Source organism: Crocuta crocuta, unplaced genomic scaffold (genome assembly GCF_008692635.1).
Source record: "Crocuta crocuta isolate KB4526 unplaced genomic scaffold, BGI_CrCroc_1.0 scaffold580, whole genome shotgun sequence".
NCBI lineage: Eukaryota > Metazoa > Chordata > Mammalia > Carnivora > Hyaenidae > Crocuta > Crocuta crocuta.
Window position 1 is genome coordinate 1,966,717 of NW_027527940.1, and position 15,739 is coordinate 1,982,455.

The 15,739-nt window shown below is 40.7% G+C and overlaps 1 protein-coding gene and 1 long non-coding RNA gene across 4 annotated transcripts in view; one reads left to right on the plus strand and one right to left on the minus strand.

The window, feature by feature from the left end:
* The window catches only part of LOC144221800 (uncharacterized), a 6,476-nt gene extending 2,548 nt beyond the window's left edge, over positions 1 to 3,928 (minus strand). Inside the window, exons 1-2 of the long non-coding RNA XR_013332180.1 lie at positions 3,576 to 3,928; positions 2,831 to 3,005 (exon numbers count right to left, since the gene is read on the minus strand). This is a non-coding gene — a long non-coding RNA (uncharacterized LOC144221800). The remainder of the gene's footprint in view (positions 1 to 2,830; positions 3,006 to 3,575) is intronic.
* The window catches only part of TMEM108 (transmembrane protein 108), a 361,675-nt gene that overhangs the window by 320,451 nt on the left and 25,485 nt on the right, over positions 1 to 15,739 (plus strand). The window lies entirely within an intron of this gene.

The following is a 15,739-nucleotide window of genomic DNA, read 5'->3' on the forward strand; positions in this document are numbered from 1 at the left end:
AAACTATTGTTAAAAAAAAAAAAAAAAGAAAAAAGAAAGAAACTTTGCTTTTCAATCACAGGACTCCTTAGAGCCTTTAGTACCCGAATGTGAATTGTGAATTTCTGAGGATTGGCTGAAGAATGCAGCATTTTCCCAAGCTTATTTGGGAACGTTTTTCTTACACAGCTCTTGATGGGGATAGAGTTTCTCAAAACACACTTTAGAAAATAGCCTCTTTAACAATATCCAAGATACATTTATTAAGTAAGAAAAGCAAGATGTGTCCAGTACACATTCACCTGTATAAAGAGTGGGAAGGAAATGTAGTTAAGGGTTTACTTGTGAATGTTTCAGTTATCTCTTGAAAGGTCCAAAACTAGTTGGTAACACTGCTTACTTTCAGGTGAGCTGAAGCTGGGAGTGAGACTTTTTCTGCATTTTGACTTTTCAGTCATACCAGTATACTTTATTACCTAAATAATCAATCAATCTGTCAATCAGCATAATTAAATTTTGAAACAAAAATGCAAAATGGTAAACCACTTTGTAAAATGGTTTGACAATTTTTAACAAAGTTAAATATATGTTTACCATATGTCCCAACAGTTCTACTCCTAGGTATTGACCCACAGAGAAATGACAACATATGTCCATCCAAGGACTTGTAAACAGAGCTTCACAGCAGCTTTATTCATAATAGTCCTAAACTGGAAACAACCCAAATGTTTATCATTAGATGATTGAGTGCAGATTGGGGCACAGTCATGTAATGCAGTACTACTCAGCCATAAGAAAGCAACAAACCACTGATTAAGCAAATTAATAAGTTTCACAGATGTTATGCCGAGTGACAGCAAGAAACAAAGCAAGAATAGAAGAAACAAACCTATGGTGATAGAAATCAGATTATTGGTTGCCTGGAGTAGGTATAGGAGGATATGTGACTGCAAAGGGACACAACGGAATCTTCCAAGGGGATAAAGATGTCCTTTATCTTCATTGAGGTGGTGTCTACATAAATTTGTACATTTGTCATAACTCCTCAATCTGTACACCTAAAATGTGTGGATTTTTTTTTAATGTTTTTATTTATTTCTGAGAGAGACAGTGTGAACAGGGGAGGGTCAGAGAGAGAGGGAGACACAGAATTTGAAACAGGCACCAGGCTCTGAGCTAGCTGTCAGCAGAGAGTCCGACGCAGGGCTTGAACCCACGGACCATGGCATCATGACCTGAGCCGAAGTTGGACACTTAGCCAACCGAGCCACCCAGGTGCCCCTAAAATGTGTGGATTTAATTGCATATAAATTATACCTCAATGAAGTTAATTTTAAAAGGAAAGAAATAAATGTCTCCCTGAATCAATCAAAAGGGAGCCATGAAAAAGGAAGGAATATTCAAGAATGAGAAGATGGAGTCAAGTTAGCCCTCTGGTATGACTGCACACAGGATAAGTTTCTGCCCTATAGTAGGGGAACCCCAGAGAAAAAGAAATGAGCAGACCCTACCTGCACTGGTTCTTTTGTTTGCTACCTGAGGAGTCTGATTTACAAACCAGCAGAGCTGCTCCACCTGGTTGAAGGTCCCTATTTACCATGAATGAGTCTGGTGCCCCTTTCTCCCACATGCTGTGCACTGGATCATACTATGCTTTAGGCTGTCCCTGATGGTATTTGCTCTGTATCTGATGAGACCTTGCTAATTCAAAGCGTAGCTCCAATGGTCATTTTGGGTAAAACATTTGGTGAAAATGTAAACAACACAACTAACTTTGCTACAGCCCTGAAAGATTATCCCAAATGGGTTGTTTCCAATTACAAACCAATTGAGCTCCACAGTAAAAGACAGTAAAGAAGCCATTTGACTCTTAGAACACATCTCCTGGGGCACCTAGGTGGCTCAGTCGGTTAAGCGTTCGACTTCGGCTCAGGTCATGATCTCACGGTTCGCAGGTTTGAGCCCTGCATCAGGCTCTGTGCTGACAGCTAGTCAGAGCCTGGTGCCTGTTTCAGATTCTGTGCCTCCCTCTTTCTCTGACCCTCCCCTGCTCACGCTGTCTCTCTCTCTCAGAAATAAATAAAACATTAAAAAAAACTTTTTTTAAAAAAGAACACCTCTCCTGATGGAAATAACATGGTTGGTTAAATACATACATACATACATGCATACATACATACAAGCCAACATCTAAAAGTCCACCAGAGTGAAATAAGATACTGCAGCCCAAATCTAACCTCAAGGCAGCCTGTGTTCTTTTTTCCTCATTCCCACTTCAAGGCCAAGTGTGTTTTCACACTGAGCATAGGAATCAGCCTTATCTGCAGACCTTTTAAAGGTAAATCTTTCTTATGACACAGTAAAAAACCAGTGGCTGTCTTTGTTTACAGATGTCCACATGTAATCTAGCAGATCTGTCTAGGCGGAGGTGCAGACCCACTGGGGACTGCAGCACATGAATGGGATGTGTAACCAAGGCTGGGTAGGACGTGACTCAGAGCCTGCACACAAAGCAAGACAGACCTGGACTTACAGCTCAGCACTGCCACATACCAACTGTGAGATCTCAGCCAAATAACTTAAACCTCTTTGCATGTTTCCTCATCTGTAAGGTAGCTATGGCAATAATACCTAGTTTGAAAGGTTATTACATGGATTTAATGAGATAACATAGGGGTTCCATTTACTATTGCTGTGTAACAAACTTCCCCCCAAACTTAGCAGCTTATAACAATGACCCCATTTATTTTGTTCACAAACCTGCATTCAGGACAGGACTCAGTGGGGACAGCTTATTCTACTTCACTTAGTATCAACTGGGCTGAAATCACCTAAAGATTAGTTTACTCACCTGTTTGGCAGTTGATGCTGGAGAGACACCTATAGCGGGGGGCTTAAAGAGCTAGGGCTCCTGAGGCATGTCCCTCTCTGTATGATCCATCCAACATGGCAGTGTCATCTTATTGCATGTCATCCTTTATGAAGTCATAGTGATGGGGTTTTGGAGTGGTGGCAGGGGTCTGGAGCTGACAACCAAGAAAGAATTCTTGAGATGTCTTAGGTGGAAAAAGGTGATTTTGTTAAAGCATAGGACAGGACCCTTAGGCAGAAAGAGCTGCACAGGGGTTGTGAGGAGTGACTGATTATATACCGTGGAGTTGGGCAAGGTAAAGGCAAAAGGGAGGCCTCCAGAAGGATTTTCACATGCTAAAGAGGATTCATAAGATACTGGTGGCCTAGCTATTAACAAGTTAAGGTGGGTTTTTTTCCTCTAGCAAAGCATTAATATTAAGACAGTAGGGAATTCCTAAAACGTTTTACTCTGCCTATCTCAAGTATTTGTGGGCTGCAGATGATAAGGAACTTTGTCACAGTGTGTAACAGTGTGGTACTGTTAGGGCTCCAAGAAACTGAGTATGGGTTCTAGAGATTAGGCTTTTGATAAGATTGCTGTTTTCTTATAATTTACTAAGACATTTGTAAACTGATGGAGATTCATGTCCTGCACAACTGTGATCTCTATCAGTTAACCATTGGTTTTTCTCCTTTCCTTTGTTCTTGGACACTCAAGGGTACGTGAGAGATGTCACACTTACCTGGGGCCGTGGGAAGGTTGTTAGCTTGTGCTTTGCCCCCAGCTTGCATTATGCTCCATCATTAATAGTAGAACTTGGAACTCGTAGCGTCATTTCTGCCATAGTTACAGGTTTGCCCAGATAGAAGGGGAGGGAACGTAGACCTCCTATCTCAAGGAATGTCAACATCACATTATAGGAAGAACCCGTGGGATGAGATATTTTAAGGCAGTCTTGTTTGAAAACTACTCTCTGGCATAGTGGTAAAGGATATAACATGGAACTTGAAACAGTAGGATCAAATAAATGATACCTTTTTGACCATTACTACTGCTACCACCACTGTCAGTGCTATCACTTCTAGTAGTAGTAGTCGTCGTCGTCGTCGTCGTCGTAGTAGTCATAGTAGTAGTATCATCATAATTGCCAGTAAACATGAGACAGCTATCACTGTTGATATTGTAACATGGTGAGTGACAGCCACTGTTCATATTCTAATGGTGGGTGAAAGCCACAGACACAATGCCACTTTCAGGAAATCACTTAATGGAAACCTTGCACTGGCCCAAAACTTCTGCAGCATACTTGCAGTGAGGGAAGTGGGGGAAGGTGATATCATCATTGTGAATGGAGAGGTCTATGAATACACAAGCTGTTTAAAAAAAAAAAAAAATGAAACCTGGGGAGCAGAGAACAAAGACAGGTTTCCATATAAAGATGGGTTTGTTATGCCCCTGCAGCCTCCTCCATGGTGATGATGTTCTTTGGAACCCCTTATCCCCAGCTCTCCTCTCCTCCAGGAAAAGTAATGCAGCATGAGCTTACTAAGTCCTTTAATTCACAGTGTGTCATACCTGCATCACAATGCATGGACTTCTCTGGACTCATGTCCCTCTGTGTAGCCCCACTGAAGACCAAGGGCAGAATTTAGACTTCATTAAATGAAAGGCGTTTATTTGGTAAGTGCCCAAGAGAAAAAAAGACCATAAATCCAAAGTGCCAAAATCATGGAGTTAGTGTAGAATTGTTTCTTAATGGAAAAAGATCTCTATGGCTACTCCTAATCCTCCCCTGGCTTATTATGTTCTCAAGAAGTGGCTCTATTTAGAAGTGGACCCGCTTGTCATGGGCTAACTCCTGATCTGTTGCAACAGCTCTCCTGCGCTGTTTCTGAACCTCGGCTGCCAAGTCAGCTCACATCAACCTGGTGGTGAGCAAGACCCAGGAAACAACAAACACACCTTTTCCGGTTGTGCTTTACAAATGCAAATTAATTTCACCTAGGGCAGAGAGTTTAGATTCCCTTTGTTCAAGGCTCACTTTAGATTAAAAAGGTAAAGAAAACTGCAGACCCAGTAGGGCAAGAAGGCTTGTTGCCAGAAAAAAGCAGCTACTGAAGTTGCCAAGCAGTGTGGAATGGAGCATTGCTGTAGGCTACCTGACTATTTGTGTTTCAAACTTACTAAATGCCTGGGCCATTTCCTGCATGGCCTCTCCTGCCCTACCTCTTCTCCTTAACTTGTGTGGATGGTGGAGGACATGGTCTTCTAACAAAACCAGTAACCAATTCCTCTGCATTCCCTTAACAATAGCAATCAAAGTGGGTGAGATTGGAATCACCTAGAGAAATTAGATATGTATTTTACACTTTCAGAACATCTCAATTTGAAATAACCACATTTATAATGCCCAGTAGCCACATGTGACTGATGGCTACCATATTGGAGAGTGTAGACTTAGATAATACTGTGTAGTAGACAGTGTTATAAACCCCTTGTATATTAACTCATTTAATCCTCACAATAATCATGAGAGAGTGTTATTAATCTCATTTTATAGGTGAGGAAATTAAGGCACAGACAGTTTAAGTAATTTACCCAAGGTCACTGAGCTAGAACATGGGAGTAAGGGGTTTGAATCTTGGCAGTCTAGCTTCAGGGTCAGCCACATTACCACAAAGCCCTCCTGCTCAACCATAACTCTCTGGAGGTTGGGAGGAGCATTTCTTTGTGTATTCACATAGCATAAACAATTTAGTTCAGATAGGACACCCCATAAATATGTGCTGAATGAATTAACTGATTGAGAGGAAGATGAGATGGTGATAAGGGATTTGTCACATGTTCAGCCAACAGGATTAAATGCTTTCAATCATCAGCATATATTATTGGGTGGGAGAAATAGATTTCTTTGGTGTATTAATTTTTTATTTTAATTCCAGTATAATTAACATACATTGTTATATACAGTGATTCAATAATTCTGTATATCAATACTCAGTGTTCTTCATAATAAGTATACTCTTAATCCCCTTAATTCATTTCATCCATCCCCCACCTACCTAACCTCTGATAGGCTTTTTTAAATTTTTCTTTTATTTTTTAATTTATTTTTATTTGCTTTTATATACTTTTTGTTTATCTTTTATTTTTTTAATTTATTTTTATTTTTTAATATAATTTATTGCCATATTGGCTTCCACACAGCACCCAGTGTTCATCCCAACAAGTGCCCTCCTCAGTGCCCATCAACCCACTTTCCATTCTCCCTGACCTGCCCCTCCCCCCATCAATCTTTAGTTTGTTCTCAGTCTTTAAGAGTCTCTTATGGTTTGCCTCCATCCCTCTCTGTAACTTTTTTTCCCCTTCCTCTCCCCTATGGTCTTCTGTTAAGTTTCTCAAGATCCACATATGAGTGAAAACATATGGTATCAGTCTTTCTCTGCCTGACTTATTTCACTTAGCATAATACCTTCCACCTCCATCCATGTTTCTATAAATGGCCAGATTTCATTCTTTCTCATTGCCATGTAGTATTCCATTGTATAGATAAACCACATCTTCTTGATCCATTCATCAGTTGATGGACACTTAGGCTCTTTCCATGATTTGGCTATTGTTGAGAGTGCTGCTGTGAACATTGGGGTACATGTGCCTCTATGCATCAGCACTCCTGTGTTCCCTGGGTAAAATTCCTAGCAGTGCTATTGCTGGGTCATAGAGGAGTTCTAGTGTTAATTTTTTGAGGAAACGCCACACTGTTTTCCAGGGGAGCTGCACCAGTTTACATTCCCATGAACAATGTAGGAAGGTGCCCTTTTCTCCACATCCTCGCCAGCATCTAGAGTCTCCTGATGTGTTCATTTTAGCCACTCTGGTGTGAGGTGGTATCTCAGTGTGGTTTTGATGTGTATTTCCCTGTGATGAGTGACATTGAGCATCGTTTCATTGTCTGTTGGCCATCTGGACGTCCTCTTTAGAAAAGTTTCTGTTCATGTCTTCTGCCCATTGCTTCACTGGATTATTTGTTTTTCGGGTGTGGAGTTTGGTAAGTTCTTTATAGACTTTGGATACTAGCCCTTTATCTGATATGTCACTTGCAGCTATCTTTTCCCATTCTGTTGGTTGCCTATTAGTTTTGTTGATTGTTTCCTTTGCCGTGCAGAAGCTTTTTATCTTGATGAGGTCCCAATAGTACATTTTTGCTCTTGATTTCCTTGCCTTTGGAGATGTGTCGAGTAAGAAATTGCTGCGGTGGAGGTCAAGGAGGTTGTTTCCTGCTTTCTCCTCTAGGGTTTTGATGGTTTCCTGTCTCACATGCAGGTCCTTCATCCATTTTGAGTTTATTTTTGTGTATGGTGTAAGAAGGTGGTCTAGTTTCATTCTTCTGCATGTTGCTGTTCAGTTCTCCCAGCACCCTCTGTTAAAGAGGCTGTCTTTTTTGCATTGGATACTCTTTCCCGCTTTGTCAAAGATTAGTTGGCTGTACATTTGTTGGTCCAATTCTGGTCTATTCCAGTCTATGTGTCTGTTTTTGTGCCAGTACCATACTGTCTTGAGGATTGCAGCTTTGTAGTAGAGGCTAAAGACTGGGATTGTGATGCCTCCCGTTTTGGTTTTCTTCTTCAATATTACTTTGGCTATTTGGGGTCTTTTGTGGTTCTATACAAATTTTAGGATTATTTGTTCTAGCTTTGAGAAGAATGCTGGTGNTTCTGTTGCTCCATTTTTTTAAATTTTTAATTAAGTAGTTTCCATGCCCAAAATGGGGCTTAAACTTATCACCCTGAGATCAAGAGTCACATGGTCTACCAACTGAGCCAGCCCAATATGCTTTATTTTAAATAATTACCCTCAGTGGTTTTTTTTTTTCAACAAGAACATTTTTTTCCTTGAAACATACTTCAGAATAAATAGTTCTAAAAGATATATATGTTATATATATATCTATATATATTTAGATATAACATTCCATCTAAGAAACATTCTATCCATTCCATTCCATTCCATTATGCTATGGAAATACACAAAGAAATAATGTTTCCTCCCATCCTCCAGGGAGTTATGGTTGAGCAGGAGGGCATTTTGGTAATGTAGCTGTCCCTTTATAAAGCCAGACTGCCAAGAGTCAAACTTACATGTGTGTGTGTTTATAAAAATCCATTGAAGAATACACATTTCCTTCAAGTACACACAGAAGAAGCCACATAAAAAGAGACATAACAAATATTATGAATTTAATAAAACTGAAATTAGGTGCACCTGCATGGCTCAAGTGGTTAAGCATCCAGTTCTCAATTTCAGCTCAAAATATGATCTCACAGTTCATGAGATCAAGTCCTGTGGCCAGCTCTGCATGACATGTCAGGGCATGCTTGGGATTTTCCATCTCCCGCTGCCTGTCTCCTGTGCTCTTTCTCTCTCTCAAAATAAACAAACTTTAAAAAAAAGACTGAAATCATGCCAAGTGTGTATTTCAACTGAAATGATATAAAACTAAAGATCAATAATTTTAAAAAGCTGGAAAATCTATACCATAAATATTAAATATTTAATATGTAAATATTAACACACTACTGCACAAGCAGTGGACCAAATAAGAAATCAAAATATATCTCAAAACAAAAGAAGAAGAAAACACAAAATTCCAAAACCTATGGTATGCAGCAAAAGCAGATGTTAGAGTGAAATTTATGCTATAAATGCTCGTATTAAGGAAAAGAGTTTAAATAGCATTATACCACAAGGAACTAGAAAAAAGAATACAGTTGAAATTTAGTAGAGGAAATAAATAATACCAAAGAAAAATCAGAAATAAATAAAATAGAGGCCAGAATAAACAATAATGTAGCACTGAAAATAATGACCAAGCTTTCCATAAGAATAAATAAAATTGGGAATGCTTTACACTAACAAAGAAAAAAGAGAAGAGTCAAAAACTAAAATAAATGGAAGAGAAAACAATACAACAGATAACTGCAGAAATACATAGTGTGATAACAGATTACTATAAAAATTATATACATACAAATCAGATAACTTAGGAAAAGAAACCAGATAATTCCTAGAAACGCCAAAGTTACCATGACTAATCATGAATTTTTAATCCAAGAAATAGGAAATCTTCTTAGACCAATAACAAGAATGAAAGCTAAATTAGCAATCAAAAATCTCCCAGCACAGAAAAGCCCAAGAGCACATGGTTTCATTGGTAAATTCTACCAAACATTTTTAAAAAAAATAATTGATGACAGTCTTTGTCAAAATCTTACCAAGAATCAAATAGAAGGAACACATTCAAATCATTCCATGGGGTCAATACTATCATGATACCCAAAGCAGGATAATAACAATACAAGAACAAGAAAGCCTAGTTTGTCTAATATAAGTATTACTACTCTGGCTTTCTGTTGAGATCCATATTCATGATACATGTTTCTCCACCCCCTTGCTTTCCATCTACAGGTTTCTTTGGATCTAAAATTAGTTTCTTGTTAGGCAGCATATAGATGGAACTTGTTTTCTTTTTTTCTTTTCTTTTTTTTATCCATTCTGATGCCTTATATCTTTTGATTGGAACATTTAGTCCATTTACAGTCAAAGTAATTATTGATAGATCTGTAACTTATTGCCATTTTAGTACTTATTTTGTGGTTGTTTCTGGAGATTTTCTCTAATCTTTCTTGTCTTTGGCACTTTTGGTCTCTCCTTTGCACTCAAAACTTCCCTTTAATATTTTTTGCAGGGCTGGTTTAGTGGTCATGAACTCCTTTAGTGTTTTTTGTCTGGAAAACTCTTTATCTCTCTTTCTATTCTGGGTGTTTTTTTTAAGTTTTTATTTCTGAGAGAGAGACAGTGGGAACAAGGAGAGGGTCAGAGAGAAAGGGAAGACACAAAATCTGAAGCAGGCTCCAGGTTCTAAGCTGTAAGCACAGAGCCCGACGCAGGGCTCAAACCCCTGAACCATGAGATTATGACCTGAGCCATAGTCAGACACTTAACTGAATGAGCCACCCAGGTGTCCCTCTCTCTTTTTATTCTGAATGATAGCCTTATTGGATAGAGTATTCTTGGGTGCAGATTTTTCCCCTTCAGAACTTTGAAAATATGCCACCCTCTTCTGGCTTGCCAAGGTTCTTTTTTTTTTTTCCTTCCAAATTTCTGTTGAGAAATCTCCAGCTAGCCTTTTGGGTTTTCCTTTGTAAGTTAAATAAATTAAAGACTTCTTTTGTCTTGCTGCTTTTAAGAATTTTCCTCTGTCACTGTGTTTTGCAAATTTAATTATAATGCCACTTGGCCTGCTTTTATTGATTTTGATGGGAGTTCTCTGTGCTTCCTGTATCTGGATGTCTATTTCCTTTCCCAGATTAGTGAAGTTTTCTGTTGTTATTTCTTGAAATAAATTTTCTGCCCCTTTTTCTCTCCCTTCTTCTGGGACTCCTATAATATATAATATGTGTGTTATTGTGTTTGATGGAGTCACTGAGTTCCCTAGGTCTATTCTCATGTTGCATAATTCTTTCTTTTCTTTGGCTTCATTGTTTTCCATTAGTTTGTCTTCTAAGTCACTAATTCATTCCTCTGCTTCTTACAGCCTACTGTTCTTTCATCAAGCCTGTTTCCAATTACATTTATTGCAGTCTTAATCTCTGACTCTTTTTTTAACTCTTTTATCTCTGGTAAGGGTCTACTGATGTCTTCTTTTCTCAAGCCCAGTATCTTTATGACTGTTGCTTTAAATACTCCATCAGGCCTTTTACTTATCTCTGTTCTGCTTAGACTCTAGCTATGGCCTTATCATGTTCTTTCATTTGGGGTGAATTCCTCCATCTTGATGCTTTGTCTGCTGTCAAGTGTCTGCTGTCAGTGTGTTCAAAAAATCAGTTCTGTCTCCTATCCCCAATAGTAACAGCCTTATGAAGAAGACATCTTGTAGTGCTCAGGATCTGGTGCTTCAGGGAATGTCTCTGGTGTGTGTTGCACATGCTCTGCTGTTGTATTTTGGCTGCTCTATCCTTCAGGCCAGTTGTCTGCAGAGGTTTTTCCTACCTTCTGTGGGCAGTGTTTGGTGCCTGGCCTGAATGCGGCAAGTTTTATCTCTAGATGTGCTCTGGTCTGCTTGTGAAATGAGACCTGACACCAACTCCACCAGAACTGAGCTCCTGTACAGCTGACTCTCTGACTGGGACATAGTTGGGCAGGGGTTTGTGCTGGTCTTCTAGGGGTGGGGTCTGCCATGCTGTGGCATGCTTGCCTAAAAGGGCAGTCTGGCCAGAGCATGGGGGATGGGGCTTGATATAAGCACATTAAGCAGCCAGTGTTGGTGTTATGATGCTTCCCACAGGTGGCTCTTTGTTTATGCTGAGAGGCAGGGGAGGGAAATGGGATGAGACAAGCCTAGGGTTATCCTACTCTGCCATCTTCCCCTCCTCAAATTTGGGTGAGACAATTTTTTTTTAATATTTTAATGCTTATTTATTTTTGAGAGAGAGCACACACGCGAGCACAGGGGAGAGGCAGACAGAGAGGGAAACACAGAATCCAAAGCAGGCTCCAGGCTCTGAGCTGTCAGCACAGAGCGTGACGCAGGGCTCGAACTCACAAAAACCACAAGATCATGACCTGAGCCGAAGTCTGACACTTCACTGAGTGACCCACCCAGGCACCCCAGGTGAGACAAATATTTTTAAATTGAATTTGAAAATCCTTATTCTCACAAGGCTTCCAGGCTAATGAAAAGATGTCAGAAATACACAATGACAAAAATGTAAATCTTACATATTATCATTTAGAGTGACAATCATGGTTATGATGACTAGAACCAAGAAAAGAGTATACTGAGAGAAGGTGCCCAAAAGTGGTGAATCTTTAAGGGAATATTAAGTGAGATGGAAGGAAAATATGGTTAAGACACAGGATGTAATGGATAATGTATGAGCAAGACATAGAAAAGGAATGACAAGAGGGGCAATCATCCTCCTCCGCTTTATCAGCATTGATTAGATACTGTATGTTGCAGATATTGTTCCCAGAAAGCAGACCACGAACTGCAAATTTGCATACAGGATGTTTTTTGGAAGTATTCCCAGAATCAATAACTTTAATAGGCTAAAGAAGGAAGCAGGATTGGGCAGGGAGAGAATTTGGCTGTGATGCAGTCACACCAGAGTCTTCAACCAACCTTCTAGGGAACTCTGGAGCTAGAGTGGCCCTTTACAGTTCCCCCAAATTGAAGCAAGGAGATTAGTCCTTTTGACAGCAGGAACCAGTCATTGGATCCAAGCTTCTGAGGAAGGGGGTGTACCCATGAACAAGGCATCTCTGTCTTCAACTGAGACCCGTTCCCAAAGAGAAACTAAGCTGTGTGCCACCAGCTATAAATACTCCTACTAGCTATAGAATAAGGACCTCCTTATTGGGAGTAGAAGGAGGAATCTAGATGGCAGGTAACATTGTTCACTGCACCAACTTAGTGAAAAATCTTAAGAACCAATGAAAGAACATCATGGTAAATGGAAAGCACCAGACAGAATCCCAACATAGCCAGCTTGCCTGGGAAATTGATACAAGGCCATACAACTAATGAGTGAATTTATACCTCATCCCAGTGTCTGTTTTCTCCCCTATCTCTCCAGGAGAGAGAAGAGGGAGGAGAAGGATAGAACTTAAGCACCCTTTATTACAAAGTGTCCTATTTCTAGGTCTGTAGGATTTAAACTGTGTGTTCTAGAATTTAAAAGAAATTTGGATCACATTTGGGTGGAGGGGGATACCACTTACTATGTGCCTTAGTACCTGAGTTGTGGGAACTGTAGCTAGAGTAACTAACCAAGAACAACTAACCAAATTTGGGACAAGGAACCACCTCCCCTTCTCCCCCTGCCTAGGAGGTAGTAGCAGCTACCTTCAACTACTGAGGAAGGTGTCTACAAAAGACAACATTCCAGAGTTGGGCTGTAGTGGTGGTCCCCACATCACCCCAGGCTGAGCCTGGGATTAGAGCCTTTCAGGGATGTGCTTCAGTTTTGATTCTGATCTTATTTTCTTTGGTCAAATCAGAGGCAGGGTTTGAACCATGTGCTATGTGTTCATCTTGGCTCCCCTTTGAATGTGTGACTTTGAATAAATCTTGTAAAATTTCTGAAACTTGGTTTTAGAGAATGAGACCCACCTCTTATAAAATATGAGTATTAACTGGGTTTGTAGGAATAAAATACCTACAAACCTAATTTGATACTTAGTAATTGTGTGTTCTGATTCAGAACTTTAGCACACTGTAAAATATAAAGTGCTAAAGTGTTTTCTACTCATGGATAAATTCTGAAAAAAATCCTTTTCAGAATGTGCTGGAATTTTCTCTATCAGTATGCATTTTAGTACCCATGATGGGGAACAAAGTAATCACAGCCATCCCCATGGCTGACATCAGGATACCAGTTTGTCTAGAAAACACAAATCTGCACTCAGCCCTCAATAAATGTTTGTTGAATATATAAATGAAGAAATGAATGAATGGTGGAACGGTAGTTAGAGAATTCAGATTTCTCCTCTTCCAGGAAGACTTCTTGGGTCCCTCTGGCTTTTGTGGGTTCCCTGCCACGCTGGCACACGTAAAATCTATTACATCCCACATAGTCTTGAATTACAGACCATCTCCCATTGTTCTCTCCTTGTTCTGTATGTGTTGTTCTTGTCTCCTCAGTTTGACATGCACAAGATGATTTTATTAGTTTTTCCTCCAGAAAGCTACCTCTAAGTCCACACTGAATTATTCAAGTACCTAAATCCATAGATTTATACTCCAACAGAAAAGAATAAAGAGAGTGTGGGTACCCTTGTAGTCACAAGGATTAAGATTTGTTCTTTTCTCCCTCACAGGGTTTCATAACTGAGTAAGATAATATATAAAGATCACCTGGTAGAGTGCCTGGCACATGGTAGGTTCTCAATAAGTGAAAATCTAAAATTAGTAAATAGTCACCAGTATCAGTATTGGGGAGGAGGGAGGAGCAAGGAGCAAAGCTTCAGTCCCCAAGCACACACAGCCTGGAGGGCTGACTCCGAATTTAATTGTGAAACCTAGCTCCTGCCCAAAACCTAAATTATACCTTGGCGTATGGGCATTCTGCCTTGAAATGGGAAATTAGGCAATTTCACAAGGATGCACAGCTGTGTTGCCTGAGCCGTTTTGTTCCAGGCAAACTGGAACAGGCAGTGAACCTTTGGCCACTGACGAGAGCCGTACCAGACATTCTGCAGCCAGCCCCATCAGGGAACCAGGCGAGAATACCAAGCAGCCTTGCACAATGCTAGCGGAGAAGCTGCAGGAGCTCAGGGGCAGGCGAGCCAGTGTGCCAGAGAGAGCAGACACCCTCGTTGACGCCAGCCTCTCCACGCAGCCCACTCCCTTCCCCCCAGACTTGCCACCGTCCCTGCCGGCCTCCCGTTCTCCTCTCAGTAAGCAGCAAGGTGTTTGTAAGGAGTGGCTGCTGAGAGAGAATGCTTCAGACTGTCAGCAAGCCCGGAGGATGTCGGGTCAAAAACCCCAGTGCTCTTTAGGTAAACGATTCTTAGGCATGATTAGGCTAGTACTTTGTGGCTTTTCTTCTCCTTCTTGCTTTTCAGAATTTAAAGCTGGGGGTAGACAGATCTTAGTGAGCTTGGCTCTTTGAGCAAGTCCCAGAACTATCTAAGGGGCTCCTTCGGATTCCCAAAGATTATGCTCGTTGAGGAGCCCACTGCCCCAGACCCCAAGCTGTGGGACTTCAGGCCCTGGAGGACTCATTTTACTGGGTCTATAGGAGCCAAGCATCTGGAGACTCCATAGGCTTCACAGAGCTGCCCTGACAGCTGCCCTCAACAGTAAGTCCTCCCGTTTGTCCCACTTCACTGCTGCCCAGGGGCACCTGGGTGGCTCCAGTTAAGCGTCTGACTTTGACATGGTCATGATCTCACGGTTTATAGGTTCAAGCCCTGCGTCAGACTGCACTGATAGTGTGGAGCCTGCTTAGGATACTCTCTCTTGCCCTCTCTCTGTCTCTGCCCCTCCTCAACTCGTACTTTCTCTTTCTCTCAAAATAAATAAATAAAAAGTTAAAAGAAAAAAATAATGACCAGAGCACATACCTTCAACCAGGAAGCCAAAGCCAAGACATATCTCTGAAAAGCCCAGATCCGGGCACTTTCACACAACCCTTTAGAACTTGGGAAGACAGGAAGGCTTATTTGCTGTTGTAATTGGGAATGGAACGTGCAACAATGGGCACAACTGTGGAAGAGGCTCTTAGGAGGATATGTAGGACGCAGTTCCATCTCCGCCTTCCCCTGCCTCACTCCGTCGTGCGTTGTGTTCATTTCAACTAGTTAATGTTAACCACCAAAACCAGCGAGGTAAAAGTGAGATAAATACACACACGCACACACATACACACACTTTGTACGGCCACATCACAGGACTCACATTATTTACTGCTTTCTTTTGTTGACAGTGTCAACGAAGAAGTAAACATCTATAATATTATAATCTATAATTCTGTTGTAAGCATTTAGCTGCAGAAACTCAGATGTAGGAGATTAAGTATTCTTTTATTTCCACATTGTTCAGAAAACATTATTGTGAACATTAAGTTCTGGGGCTCCAGACGTTCAAGAAGTTCACAGCCCCAGGGGAGTGACCTAAATGTAGTAGAAACTGAAACAACAGTTGCCACCTATCGAATGCCACTACTGCGTGGAGCCTCTGTATCTCTCAGGCTCCTCTCCCACCTCTGAAAGCACCCTGACCTTAGGCATTATCATCCTTACTGCATAGCTGGGGAAAACAAAGCTGAATTAATTTGCCTGGTGTCGCACAACTAGGAAATTACAGAGCCAGAATTGATTCTAAATGCCATTGACACTCCCCAC